This window comes from Lepeophtheirus salmonis, chromosome 3 (genome assembly GCF_016086655.4).
Source record: "Lepeophtheirus salmonis chromosome 3, UVic_Lsal_1.4, whole genome shotgun sequence".
NCBI lineage: Eukaryota > Metazoa > Arthropoda > Copepoda > Siphonostomatoida > Caligidae > Lepeophtheirus > Lepeophtheirus salmonis.
Genome location: NC_052133.2, coordinates 12987387 through 13001611, shown reverse-complemented (window position 1 = coordinate 13001611; position 14225 = coordinate 12987387). Strand labels below are relative to the sequence as shown.

Below are 14225 nucleotides of genomic sequence, written 5' to 3'. Positions count from 1 at the left end.
CCTTCATTACACAATTTTATGATAAACTGCAGTCTTGTTAACATATATATCTTAGTAATAGTTAAATATTTATAATGATCCGAAAAATAGCTTTGTTAGGCTAGATGTAAGACATTATTGGCTAAATTGGAGAACATACAGGCCGAGTGCATCAAACTAGTTAGAAGTAGAGAGGGGGAAGAGACTATACTAGTTATTTATCTAAATATCTATGTAAACAGCTTTTGACAAATTGGAATGGGAATTAAATGTCTTTCATAATAAATATACTGTAAATTTCGATTGTACCCTTAATTTAATGATAATTCTCTTATTTTATTTTAATATAAATTGATATTTATGGGACAGCTTTTTAATCGGGCAATACAAAAGAAAGTTAGTAGGATTTTTCTTATAATTGAGTCTGGATTACATTTACAATATTTCTATCAAGCGACTATTTTGATAAATCCTTTGAAAACGCCTCAAATTACCCTTAAAGTAGCGAAAATTCATCGTTATAAAGAGAAAAATCTTTCAAAGACCAAATTTCAATCAAATGAAGTCTCATAAATCAAATGAAGTCTCTAACCTATAATTATCATTGTTGGATATCTCAAAATTGCCTGAATTTATTACTTCCTTGATTTTTGTTCAGGATTTTTTTTATGTTAACTCACCAGAAATTTACTTAAAAGAAGTTGCCTCATTATATCAGTATATTTTTGGTATCCGAGCATTTCTGTGAATATAAAACTTGGGGTCGACAAACTTACAATCTATCTTTAGTTTAAACGACAGTAAAAGTTCAAATGCGTCTTGTTTTTTTTGTGGAATAAGGTAATAATGTACAGTGACTGAACACTATTGGTTAAGAGGAACATAAAAAAAAGACTGCCCAAAGAACAAAACTGTATTGCAAACATAAAATACAGCAAATTCACACTATCAATGTTTAAATGTTTCGAAATATCATTTGTATGACGCAGAGCGATTAAACTTTTTCCAATTATCCGTTATATGGTCATTTCCTAATTTCTTTACGGTCATTTTGATGCTCATTGGTTCATATATTTTTTTAAAGAAGCGGTGATCAGGTGATTAGTTCTTGTCCAAATTTAGTTGTCTACGAAAAAAACTCATTTCCACGCAAGTTGTCCATTTCAGGCACCACATAGCAGAGATGTATAAAATATGACGGAGTCGCCGTAGCTCACCGATAACGCGCTCGGGAAAAGTTATTTTCTTGAATTCAATGTGCGTTCGTGCCCAGGTGATCCCTAGAGAAAGAAATATACTTTAAGCATATGGATTTCACCAAAAAGATTCCTAGGTTAGTTTGAGTAAAAAATGTAATACTATAATGTTTACTGCCACTCCGTCTAACCAATTAAAGGAACATTAAAAAAAATATGTCATAGAATGCTTCAGGTTTTTTTTATTTTTCAAAGCTTTTTTCAAAGAATTATTGGGTCATTCCACTTTTTTTTTTTTGCAATTTACGGGATGAATATCACCGATTTTAATTATTTTTGGTCAGCTGGCTTTTCTAAATGGAATAGGAGAGTGTGTGAAATATTAGGATTCTGTGACTCACCTGAGCATCAGAGCTCACAATAAACAATGATAAATAGACAGATTTTATTTGAAAGGGGCTATATGGGGGTAATGAAATATTGGGCTGTAGGTATGTACCGAGTGCTACATTGAAGTCTGAACACTTCCTAATTTAATAATAAATGATGTTTGACTGATTGAAACTAATTCATATTTCGATATATTAAAACATAAACAGTTAGTTTCAAAAAAAAAAAAAAACTTGAGCTCTCTAGCTTATGAACAAGTCTAGAAAATGAGACTTGAACGTGATCGGCGAATTTCAATTTGCACACTCCAAGCAATTGGGAGTTTCGAGCACCACCGTCTACGCCGTCAGCAAGTCCAAAACGTTAGAGAGGAAGAAGGGCTCAGTCAAAAAAGGTCAAACTGGAACCGTAGGAGTTAAAGAAAAGAGTCCAGACAAATCGCCTCAAGTCCATGAGGCCCCATACACACCAGACTGTCCAAAGAGCTATCAAAAAAATGAATGGACAGTTTCTTGATAGGATGGAGAGACCACTTTTGACACCAGCAGTTATAGACAACCATCTCTTCTGCTGCAATACTCTTTTAGATAAGTCTTTTGAACTCTTTTTGAACACTTTTGGTCTCACTACAGACCTGTTTCTAACCCCCTCAACTTCACTTTTTGTGTGCATGTGGAGGGAAGGCCTACAGTGACTCTCATCCAAACACCGAGGCCCTCAAAGCCACAGTCAGTCAGCACTGGGACGCCATGGCAGAGGATTACATCTGTTGCAGGTGCCAGGCCTTCCTCCTTCTGGAATCCTTAGGGTGGCTACATTAATGACTAAGAGTGCTCAAACACACATATATTTATAGTATTCTTTTTTTTTTATAATTCTATTGTTAATTAATAAATTATATCTCGTTTAAGTTTAAAATTTGAAGTGTCCAGATTTTAATGTACAACTTGGTATATCATGGCGTTACCTCACTAGCAAAAAAATATACAGAGTATAGTGTTGTCAACATGAGATCTTTCTGCTTCTTTTCTCTTAATCAGCGTTTTGAGCGTTGACTCGTCGAATTAAGCTTTTAACACTTTTGAACAGCTGTTGAATAATAATTCCATAGTTGGAAGAATTGGCTAACTTCTAGCTGAGTTTGGGCATTTTTTCATATGAAATGTTGGATGATATAATTGAAGTGTAAAGAAGTGATATATGAAGTATAAAAAAATTGTTCATATTTTCTTCTTTTCTTGATTTTTTCAAGATTATTTTTATGTTGATACAAACAACATATATATATTGTTTAAAAATTATGAAATGATGATAACAATAGTTATTAATAGATCAATAAAATTCCGTGTTTTATGGATAACATAAGGAAAACAGAATAAAAACTACAATTAATTGAATGATGATGAAATGAAATATAGTTGATTCCAAGACAATTTTGGAAAAAGTGTATCGCAATTATTGCTTTAATTGGAAACTAAGGAGTGCATATGTTTTTTTTTTGTTTTTTTGTAAGAGCGCAGGAAGAGGAAGGAGCGAGACTTATGGTTAAAGGTGATAATTTTGGTAAGAATACAAAAGCGTGCGAGGAGAAGAAAAGAAAAACTTATGGCATCATTGATTAAATAATTCACATCTTCTTCTATCAAGAACGTTATCATTCCCGCCTTTATTATTCAATGTTAATATAATATTAGATGCTGATAGTCGATAGAGAACTGAATAAAATGCCTAAAATAAATTCGCCTTCTCTCTGGATTCCTGAAAATGGGGGCCCAGGAATTTGGAAAATACTTACCGGATGAGAAGCAGATGGTTTGTCGAATTTATCGATATAAATGTGCTTTTAGTCCCCTATCTAGAACTACACACCACTCATTATCCTCATATCATAACATGAGTATGGATATTCATCTAAAAAATCCAGTTAATGATGAATGCATCAAGTCAGACTTTAACTCTGATCTCACAAAGATGTTTATTGCATGTAATATAACCTAATCCATTGCTAATCCTCCTCCGTTCAAAAAATTTATGGAGAAATACGCGGGTAAATTTATCCCTTCCCGAGGAACCATCATTAATTAAAGGAGAATGGTGGTAATGATGTCATTTATAGAAATACAAATCTAGGAAATTGTAAATTGTAAAGTTAAGATAATTTTCAGCCTATTTAGAGTCATCCACACCAAATTACGAAATGGAACACTGAATTTTGTACCATCTAAGAGTAAGTATTCATTTCTTTTTTAAATCTAATCCTAAAATATGGTTCTATTTTAGCTAAAATTATCAAGAATTATGATACGCAACTCATTAAATGGCAAAAACAAGTGCTTATATGGTCACAGCAACGGGAGTAGTAGCTTTGGATAGTTCATAACTAGTTTGTCTGACATTAGTTTCTTCCCTTAAAGACTTGGGTATGATCATTAGGTTTTCCAATATTAAATAGTGAATAAATATTACTTTTTTATCACTTAAGGATTAGCTATGGTTGATAATCCCCAAGAAATGGTCTTCAAAAAATTCATAAAAGGCAAAAACAACTGCTTAAATGGTCACAACAACGTGGGTAGTTACATTGGGTGTAGCATTATAATTAGCAATTGTGCGTATCCTTCATGATAATAGTATGCTGTTATACAAGCATAAATAACGGGGGGGAAATCTTTTTTGATGCCCTTAATAAGGAGTAATATCGCCGGACATTACTACATAATTAGCTTTTGCACTAAATCTTCCAGATGGATTTAATTCTAAATTTTTTTTATTAGTATATTTATTGTCTAATTTTATGATTTTGACATTTACTTTATTATTAATAATTAGTTAGATCTTATCTATCATGTGCACAATTGTATATAGCAACTTCCACATAAGGAAAAAAGGGTGATTATCTTTTTTTATTAAACTCCACGTCTGGCTTTTGTTTAGCAACTTAAATTTATGACATATTTAACTGAATTCATGTCAGAACAAGAAAATACTATTTGGATCAATCTATTATTTCAATATTCTGTATTTATAATTTATTGTTATTATTAGTTATAAGATTCTAATTGTTTAATTTTGTATATTTAACATATATGTATGATGGTTTATTTTTTAGTATGTAGATTATGTTTAATTTAAGCCTTCTTTTTAAAATTGGAACTTCAAATGTATTTCGAAATACTATACTTTGTCATTTCATTAGTTATTATTCTGAGAATATGGGTCATAGTGAATTACAATTTCATGGGGTGTGACGTTTTCAAATCTACTGTAACGGATAAAAAACGTCTAAGTCAATTATACGTAGTATATCTTCATTAAACATTTTACTAATAAATACTTTCGTTATAGCCTCAAAAATCATAATAAAGCATGCATATGATAATCACATCAGTATTTAAAACAATGATACCATAAGTCTTTCTCCCCCCTTCTCTGTGCTCGCGTTTTTCTCTAAAGAAATTCTCAACTTTGCTTATGGTACACCTGAATTAAGATCCTTGTTAATATCAACTCCCTGTTTTATGATTTTAGAGGGATTTACTGAATGAATTACTGCTATAAAGAGGCGAACCTTCTACATTTAAGATAGTATTAGTGAAGGGAAAATATTATAATTATACTTAAAACCATATATATGTTTATATATACTTTATTATGCATTTTTATATCAATTAACTCCATAGGCAAGAATTCTTCTCTTAGAGGGAGATATCAATTCATGCACGCATGATTAAATAATGAACAAAAAAGAGCACACGCATAAAACCGTTTTTCCTTCTCTCATCGCTATTACTAAGCTTTTCCTTTACACACATCCCATTTTTAGTCATTGGATATTTTGGGTTGAGTCTTAGAACAAATTACTTTAAGATAAGGATAATGATATATTCGAGAATACCTACGAACGTACGTAATCACATGATAAAATTATATTAGTTTTGCATCTCTCAACCTTTCATTCAAAAAGAGTAAAAAAAGGACACTAACCCTTTTGATAGTTTTACAATTTCTTACATCCTTGTCCCCTATTTTTGGACTATCGTTTATTTAACATGTCGTTAACAGGCTGACAATGCTTACCCTTCCCCCCACCCGAAATGGAACTTTAGAATGTCCTCCTAGGTTCTTGGGTTTTAGTCTATAAAAACATATTGAATCACGGGTTTTTTTGTATATAATAGCTAATAAAGAACAATTATAATGTTTTGTTATTAAAAAATATATAACAGTTAGTTATTTGATTCAAGCAAATATATTAGATGCAGTTTTGTGCTTTACGATACAAATCTGTATCCAACTATGAGTAATATGAGTCAATCAACACATAGCTATAAAAGAAGAAAAAAATCCTTTCAAATATTTTATGTGTCTTGATAGATGAAGAACATGATAAAATTGTTTTGTCTGTCCATGGTTGTAACCTACTTACATATACATTTACGTTGTGTCAGCTGTCGATTTCTACTTTTCGTCATGATGTGTAAGGTAATTTTGAATATTAGATATTCTGCCAGATAGTCTATTCGCCTCCTTTTTATGTGTTTATATAGGGAGTGCAACATAACTTCCTTTATAATAAGGCGTGATAATCCGACTGTGCAGGTAGTAGTGGGGTGGGTGAGGTTTCATTCTTAGGCGAGATTCTAAAGAGTTTGTAGAAATACCTTCGAAAATAAATATTGGGAAAAAGTGTTTCACAATATGTTTTATTTAATTAAACTAATTGCAATTTAGATCCAGAGTTTTTATTTGTGCAATTTATGGAAATCAGTGAATGGCTTTAATTTATTGTACACAAACAAGGATACATTCAATTTTGTTGTGACGTGACCGAGAGAGAAAGGCGTGGAGGAGACCTAGGATATGTGTTACGTTTTATTTACATGAACATACTACCTGACAGAGACTCGCCTGACGGGATATTTATAAGTGAGTACTATATATAAAAGTACATTACCAAAGAAACGGCTTATGATAATATTAGATATTGAGAGGTAGAGAAACGACTTAGCCAGAATAATACGCAACATTATTCTCTCAATCATCAAGCCACACCAAACTTTTGATTAAAACAAAAGTTTAATATGCAAGGTAAGCATCGGCTCATCCACATTCCCAGAATATTTTCATCTATGCAACGGATCTAAATCACACAATAATGATCCAGACCACCTGCTCGTTGGGACATGAGGAACAACGCCTCTTGTTTCTGGAGTATTTTCCTCCATAAAAATACATCGAAGATCCCATAGTAGAGAAGTCAGACCTGTACAAAACACTTTGGATTTGATCGCATAATCGTTACCTGATTTTATGAACATAACGATGCACCATCACCCCGTGAACGATCACGAGCCAAGTCGTGCCCTTATCGGTCTTGTGGTTCTAGAGATTCAAACCAGATGTTGTTACGTTACTGATAGACAGGCGTGGGGGAGGCATTTTGTGTGTGTACTGTTTTATTTGTATGATAAATGATCTTACAACATGATAGTGACTCGCCTACTTGAATATTTATATGTGAATACCATATATAAAAGTAGACTACTATACTAACGTCTTATGGTAATACAAAAGATTGAGAAGAATGTAATCGACTTAGGAATAATATGTAGTACAAAACACTATTCATTTTCATTATTTGAAATTTGCAAAAAAATTGAATGCAAACAAATCTAGGGACGATTATGCTAATGTGCTAAATTGGTGCCATCAGATTTGGTGTTATGTAAGGATCTTCAATTGCTTTAAACCAAGTAATTGGAACCAGATTTCCTACAGAAAACCCCCCCAAAAAAAGTTTTACTTTATTTGAAGTACATATCTGCACTTGAAGCAAATATTTACAGCATGATGACATTGAGAAGGGCATCCCCCCCACCCTCTGCATAATACTTTGATTAAATTCAAATAGAGCTATGATTTTTCTGCATTAAACTGTTTCTTATCAAACCGTTGTCTTTTTGGGTTTTTTTTAATATTTCATTTTAATCTATTTGAAGTAGTTTCTTTTTTGATAAATTTGTTCATTTCGTTAAATATATCAACAAGGTGTGTATTCATTTGAGCGAGGTTATTATCAGCGAGTGTCATCCTAGGGACATTCATATGGCCAATAATTTATTTGGGCTGGCTAATTTTCAAGAATTTAGATTTCTGCGACATTTTCATATATTATTTATTACAAGATAAATGTCATTCTTATTAGACAAAAAAGTCCATCAAAGATTAACGTTTTTAACACTCACGACGATAATTGTCGGAGAATGTGTATCCCGTTTTTAAGACCCTACTCTACGGTAACCCATCAATCAGAGTGTTTGAACGCCATCATACTAAGTGACTCTTTTTAAAGTTATTTACCTCATGGAAGATTGCATAGTTGATGCAAAATCTGACAAGAGTCATAGTCACTCCTATATACTTCTCTTATTTTATTCTTAACACCACGATAGTCAGTAATGTAATATATATTATATGAAAAGTCGCCGAAATTAACCTTGTTGAAATTAAGCTCGTCCATATGAATGTCGCTAAGTTGACACTCACTGAAAATAAGGTTGCTCAAATGAGTGGACACGATATAAATAGGACTTTTAAGAGATGACAGGTTAAGATCCCTTTCATATGTTCTATGAGAACTTTGTTAAAATACATTCAGTTGAAGTTAGTAATTCTTCGTGGCGTGTTACTTTATATATACAAGTATGCCTTGTTTGTTATGCCGTCTGTAACGTCCGTCAAAACAATTTATAATTACTCAAACTTTGAATTTACATGAATAATACAGAGGAAAGTACTGCTAGACTCGCTCAGATCTTTTCCGATGAAAAAATGATTTTGATTTCTTCATGTCCTCGTAATTATCAGCTAACGTTATCCCTTTAGTTTCAGGAAGAAACAAGAATGTGACGGAGGCAAATAGGAGTAATATACCAAATATTACTAGAGGAACATCTTCGTGAATATCCGTTCCAATGTCCAGAATGAATGTACATATGGCAGATCCTACCTAGGGATATTTGATTAAATGAATTTGTCAAAGTACCACATATTTTAAATCACTTTACCTTACTCCAGCAATCAAGGATGGAAAAAGCTTGGCTTCGTACATTGGTTGGAAATACTTCCGGAGTGTAGATATCAATAAAATAAAAACAGGCTACTACAAGACTCTGAAGAATTCCATAGACAATTAAACGAAATACGTCGTATTGGAGGAAAATGAAAGTAACCCCAATGACACCAGTGAGGCCATAGCAGCATAATAAATATGGTATTCGCTGAACCTAACGATACATAATATAACTTTGATCATTCAAATATGGTTCTAGGTCAAAATCCCCCGACAACATGGTCGACTTGTCTGAGATATTTTTCTATTTAACGAGGTTTTCATTTTATATGCACAAATTACATAAGAAATAAATGAAGGAAGAAGGATCAATAAAAAGTTCAAATAAATTAACATTTTAGTTTTATCCCTCTCAAAAAAAAAAAAAAACCTACCAAATCATTATACAGATATTATTGTTAAAAAATAACTAAATCAAATCCTTCAACTAACAGAATTGAGAACACATATACAAGCATATAAAAAAAAACAGGAGCAAATAAAAATAAAATATAAGAAGCAATCGACCATTAAAAGTACAAACAGACTCCATAGTAAGACTGCTTCTTTTTAAAACCATTGTAAGATCTTACAATCCACCTAAAAGAGTCTAAATATTTTGCGGACATTTAGGGATAATACCTAATAACATCATCTCCATATTTCCATCTAGATCCAGAGGTGTCTAATTCAAATGCATTTGTCTTTCCTGGGAGATCCCTATCGTTTTGAAAGCCCAAACAATACCAGTGCTTTTGTGAATTTTGATTTTTGGCCATTTAGTCCCTTTCGGTTTAAGGAAATAAATAGTTTTATAATTCAAACACTGGGGCAATCTACGAAAGCGTGTATGGAGGAGTTAAAAGTTTTCTCGCATTCTTTACATGTAGTATTGTACGAAACAAGGGCAGCCGAGATTTGAAACTACGCAATCAATTCTTTGTCGTTATTAATATATAGTAAAGATTTCTCTATTTTGTATACCAGGATTTGGGAGACTTAATAGTTTTCTAAAATTTCCACATATCACAAAATGTACCTTTCACAAATACCAATCAGGGTATTTTGTATGGTCTTGAACAGTCAAAATAGATTTATCTATAGTCAGACTTTCAAGGCAGGTCGGATCTTCTGTATTGTTGACAAAATGTTTCTTTGCTACGTTATAATGAATTATATATATGGTAGTGTTTCGACTCATACGTTGGCGTTCCATACTATAAAACCAGATGAGTAACACACCATGAAAATGAGATTTTCTTGACTGATCTGTTTGATAGAATAGCACCCATCATCAGAAGCATGTATAGTATGTTGACAATAAAATCATTCATTTTTTTATTTTTTTTTGGGAAAAGTAAATGGCTTAGGTTAAAAAAAAAAAAAAATATTCTCACCCTAGTTTATAGGGGAGTAATTACCTGATACAGTAATTCTCCATTCCAAGAGGGGATGTTTCTTTATGTCAATAAAAATCATCTGGTATATCTTGGGTATAATAGAAGATAGTAAATTTAGTCCAACTCCTTTAATTTTTTTTTTTTTTTTTTGCTTTTTGAGAGAAAGGATGTACTTTGAGTAAAAAAGAGTCTCCAGCCACGAATTTCCTTCATTAATTGCCTTCTCAGTTAAAAAAGCAGAGAATTTGCTTTATATAAAACCAGAGGAACTATTTCAGCACCATACAATTCAACTCTTTTTCTGAATCCTCAATTTCCTCAATTCTCTTACTTTCTTATAAACCAACAAACTGACGTTCCGTGTTTCCTTCGAGAAATAATGTGACATCATATGCATAAGTATCAAAAAAAATGTTTCAAATTCTCTAAAGAAATTCCAATGGCCTGTATCTCCTTCGTAGAGCTATAGAAATTCTTTAAATGCGGTAAAATATAACAAAGGTGCGGCTGGACATTCTTGCCTACAGCTCTTTTGGAGAAGAATAGGCTTACCTGCACAACCATTAATCTCGATTATATATGATCAATTATACAGCAAGGCTCTTATAGGATTAAAAAAACGCATTGGCAATAGCCTTTTAAAAGCCCGAAGTATATGACTGTGTTTCATAGAATCAATGGCATGTGGAAATTCACAGCAATGATTGCCCCAAATTATCTGCTTTAAAGAATCAAAACATGCTTTAATATTTTTTATATTTCCTTGGTATATCAGTTATTTTCCTATTTCTTCGAAATCATTTCTTGATGGTTCCCTATCTTTTGGTTGATTCTTTGGAGAAAGAAGAACTCTCCAATTTCTTAGAAACCAGTGACAGAATGCCTCTAGAAGAATCAGACACAGTAAAAAAATTATCAAAATCATGGGAAGACAGAATCCACAAGAACTTTTACAGGTTCAAGGAACCTTGGTTCTTACGTCTTGTAAACAAATTATAGTAGAAAGTTTTTGCTTTCAAAGTCTTTCACTTAAAGGATGTCTGGTCTTTCTGTCTCTTCCACCTCTTGTATTTTGTAAAAGTATTTTGAATGTTTAAATGATGGCAGATATTAATTCCTCCTTACTTTCTTGGGAGTTTCTCCATTCTTTTGGGAAAAACTAGTATCTGGAGTAAATCTTTTTGTAACTGATGATTCTGACCTTGTACGTGAGGTCATAGTGTGTTCTACATTAAATAAAGGTTTCCTTTTCTTAACGGTTTCATATTTTCATTCGAATCTAATGGAATATCTTTAAATGGTTCCTATTTAATGCATCAACTTTTCCAAAATCCCTATTTTCCTGAGATCCATCATTATTAGTTTATTTTTCAGTTGCAAACAATTCCTCTTGTACGACTTTATCATCCTTCCTTGGTGAGTGACTTCCTTCTTGATTCTCCCCATCACTTGATATGTATCCTGTTTTGACTCCTTTAGTTTTTGAAAGTTCACAGTTATACTCTTGATCTATTACTCTATCCTAAACTAACTCTTTACTCTCTTTCTCTTGACAAATTTTCTTACCTATTAGTTTCACGAACTTTGACCATTTTACATAGCTATTTGGACAACTTTTTGCAAATTGAACTGGCATAGAGCATCTAACACATGTTATGGGCTGACCTGGATAACTGATTTGGGTCTTGAAACCCTTTATGGGAAGAAAATCCATCATCTCAGACTTCAGGACTAAACTCAAACAAAGTTCCCATTCCTTAGCTTCTATAATCTTCCATTATGAAAGAAACTTGCTTTGGCTTGGTTAACAATAGTTCCATATTTCTCAAAAATAGAATTAATTTTTTCGTTACTCACATCTTTATTAGGCGAATGAATGGTAACATTTTTCTCATAAAGAACCGGATTTCTAGAAGCATCTCTTCACTGAGCTTTTAGGCTCCTCACAATTCCTTTGAGACCACTGCAATTTTCATCTGATTTCCTACTTATATATTCCTCTTCTACGTGAGAAAAAACAACACCAACATCTGGCTCCTTATTAAGGACTATAGCACAATTACCATTATATTTTCGGAACCTGGACAAACGTGAATACCCTGAAGAATTGAAAGGTTCAGTTTTAGTGTTTAGTGCTGCTTAGGAGAATGATCGCCCTCAATCGGCTTTAAATCTATTATAATCTTACTATTTAGGGCTCTTGAAGCAAGATCTTTCTTAAGTGCACTCAGTATGCGTCCCACTTGAAGATTATTTCTCCCTCAGGACATGATGAACATTTCCGAGATATTTCGACACTCTTTTGGGTTACTTACTTAATTAGGGCGCACCGTAAAAGTTTTCTCGCATATCCCTTTATATCTCAAAATTGGAAACTGTGACAGAGAAAAGTTGAAATTTCATTATCGCAACTTTTTTAATTAATAGGGAAATATCCTTGGTAAGTGAATTAAAGCGAAGTGACGCAAAGAATATATTATTGAAATAGGCAAAGGATCTCAAATTTTTGAAATATTGGGCCCATTAGCACATTGAAGGATTATCAGAGTAGATGGAAGGTCTCATTATGTGGAGGAGATAGAGAGTTTGTTTCGTAAGTAGTATCAGGTGGAAGGACTCGGAGTCGATCCGTGGAGTGAGGGATGAGGTCAAGATAAATTTCTAGTGTTATACATAATAAGATGTGATCTCATCTGGCCTTATCCCTCAGACCTCCCCGTGAGTCCTTCCCCTTATACTTAATAGGAGACAGTGTGTCCCATAATTATTTTATGCTCTTTAAAGCTTAAAAAAAATATACTTGACTTTCAGGCTGATTTCACGTGAAGATTACATTAATAAAAAGCCATTAATCAAATCACAGTAATTTGGTTATATTTTCCAATGGTCAAAATTATTATTATGTAAGTACTTAACTGGGTATCTTGTTACTCCGTATTATTTATACCGAGTACTAATTATAGGTATAATAACAAGAGTTACCAATAATAAATTTCCATTAAAAATTCAATATTTGATTGGTATATGGAACCAAATAGTACGAATTTGACTTTACTAGGGATATTTGATTAAATAATCCATTAAATAAGGGAATGCTGCCTTAATTTTTAGTTTTTAGGGTGAGGAGGATTGTCCTCAGGGAATTGTTGTAAAGTGTTTTATTCACCAGGAGGTTTTGTATTGATACCTACATGATTATATACACATCATCAGCGACGGAATATCTTTGCAAATGGGGAGGAATAGTCCCTTGGCGCGAATCATACGCATACGTACCTTTTTAAATATGAAGAAGCCGACTAAGGCTACAAGAGGTACCAGGACACTCTTATAGACACATACGAGGAAAATATTAAATGGGATGAGTTTGGCAGGAAAATGGATTCCATAGCTAGATTTTCCTATGCAAAAAAGGGTATCATAAGTACAAGGAATCTCCTACGAGTTTCTCCATCTTCCATTAACAGAAGAACCTTTTTGAACAGACTCACTCCTGAGTTTGTATTACTCTTATCTTCATCTTCTTCCTTGATTGAGTTCCTAAAATAGTTTTTTAAATGAAAAAAATTGGATATTTATAAACTTTTATATTTAGTTATATCTTTGGAAGTAGTTTAATCATAAATACATCATTTATCTTACATGGCATGTCTTGCGAGATCCTCAAATATCCGCAAGTACTCTGTGGACTCCAAATCCACACCATTAAAGGCAGCAATCCTTCTGAGAGACTTATCAGCTTCCTTTATTTATCTATTTTTCAGAAGCCATCGTGGAGATTCACATACCCAAAGGTGCAAAGTTGAGAGGAGCGCTATTGATGCAAATGCGATTTGAATATTCCTCCAATCACGTAAGGCATAGCAAATACCCACCATGACCAGACTTCCAAAATTCCAAGCCATGTTCATGTGGAGTCCAGCTAAAGATCTCATTTCAATATTCACAGACTCTATAATGAGAACAAATATGCTTGACCACATCAGATGTGCAGATCCTCCAACAAGGAATCGAATCATTATAGATAGGTTGTAGTCATTGCTAAAAGCTGTGATGAAGCTGGCAATGCAGTGGAGTAGAGAAGATCCGAGGAGTGTGGTACGTCTTCCAAAATGATCGGAGCAAAATCCTCCAACCAATGTTGCCACA

General features: G+C 32.9%; 1 long non-coding RNA gene across 1 annotated transcript; it reads right to left on the bottom strand.

Annotated features, from left to right (window-relative positions):
- Positions 1–6323: 6323 nt before the first annotated feature.
- LOC139904921 (uncharacterized) lies at positions 6324–14225 on the bottom strand. Its single transcript, XR_011779213.1, has 4 exons — positions 13719–14225; positions 13353–13616; positions 8633–8851; positions 6324–8574 (listed from the first exon to the last, which is right to left on the bottom strand). It is a non-coding gene; the product is annotated as an uncharacterized lncRNA (long non-coding RNA).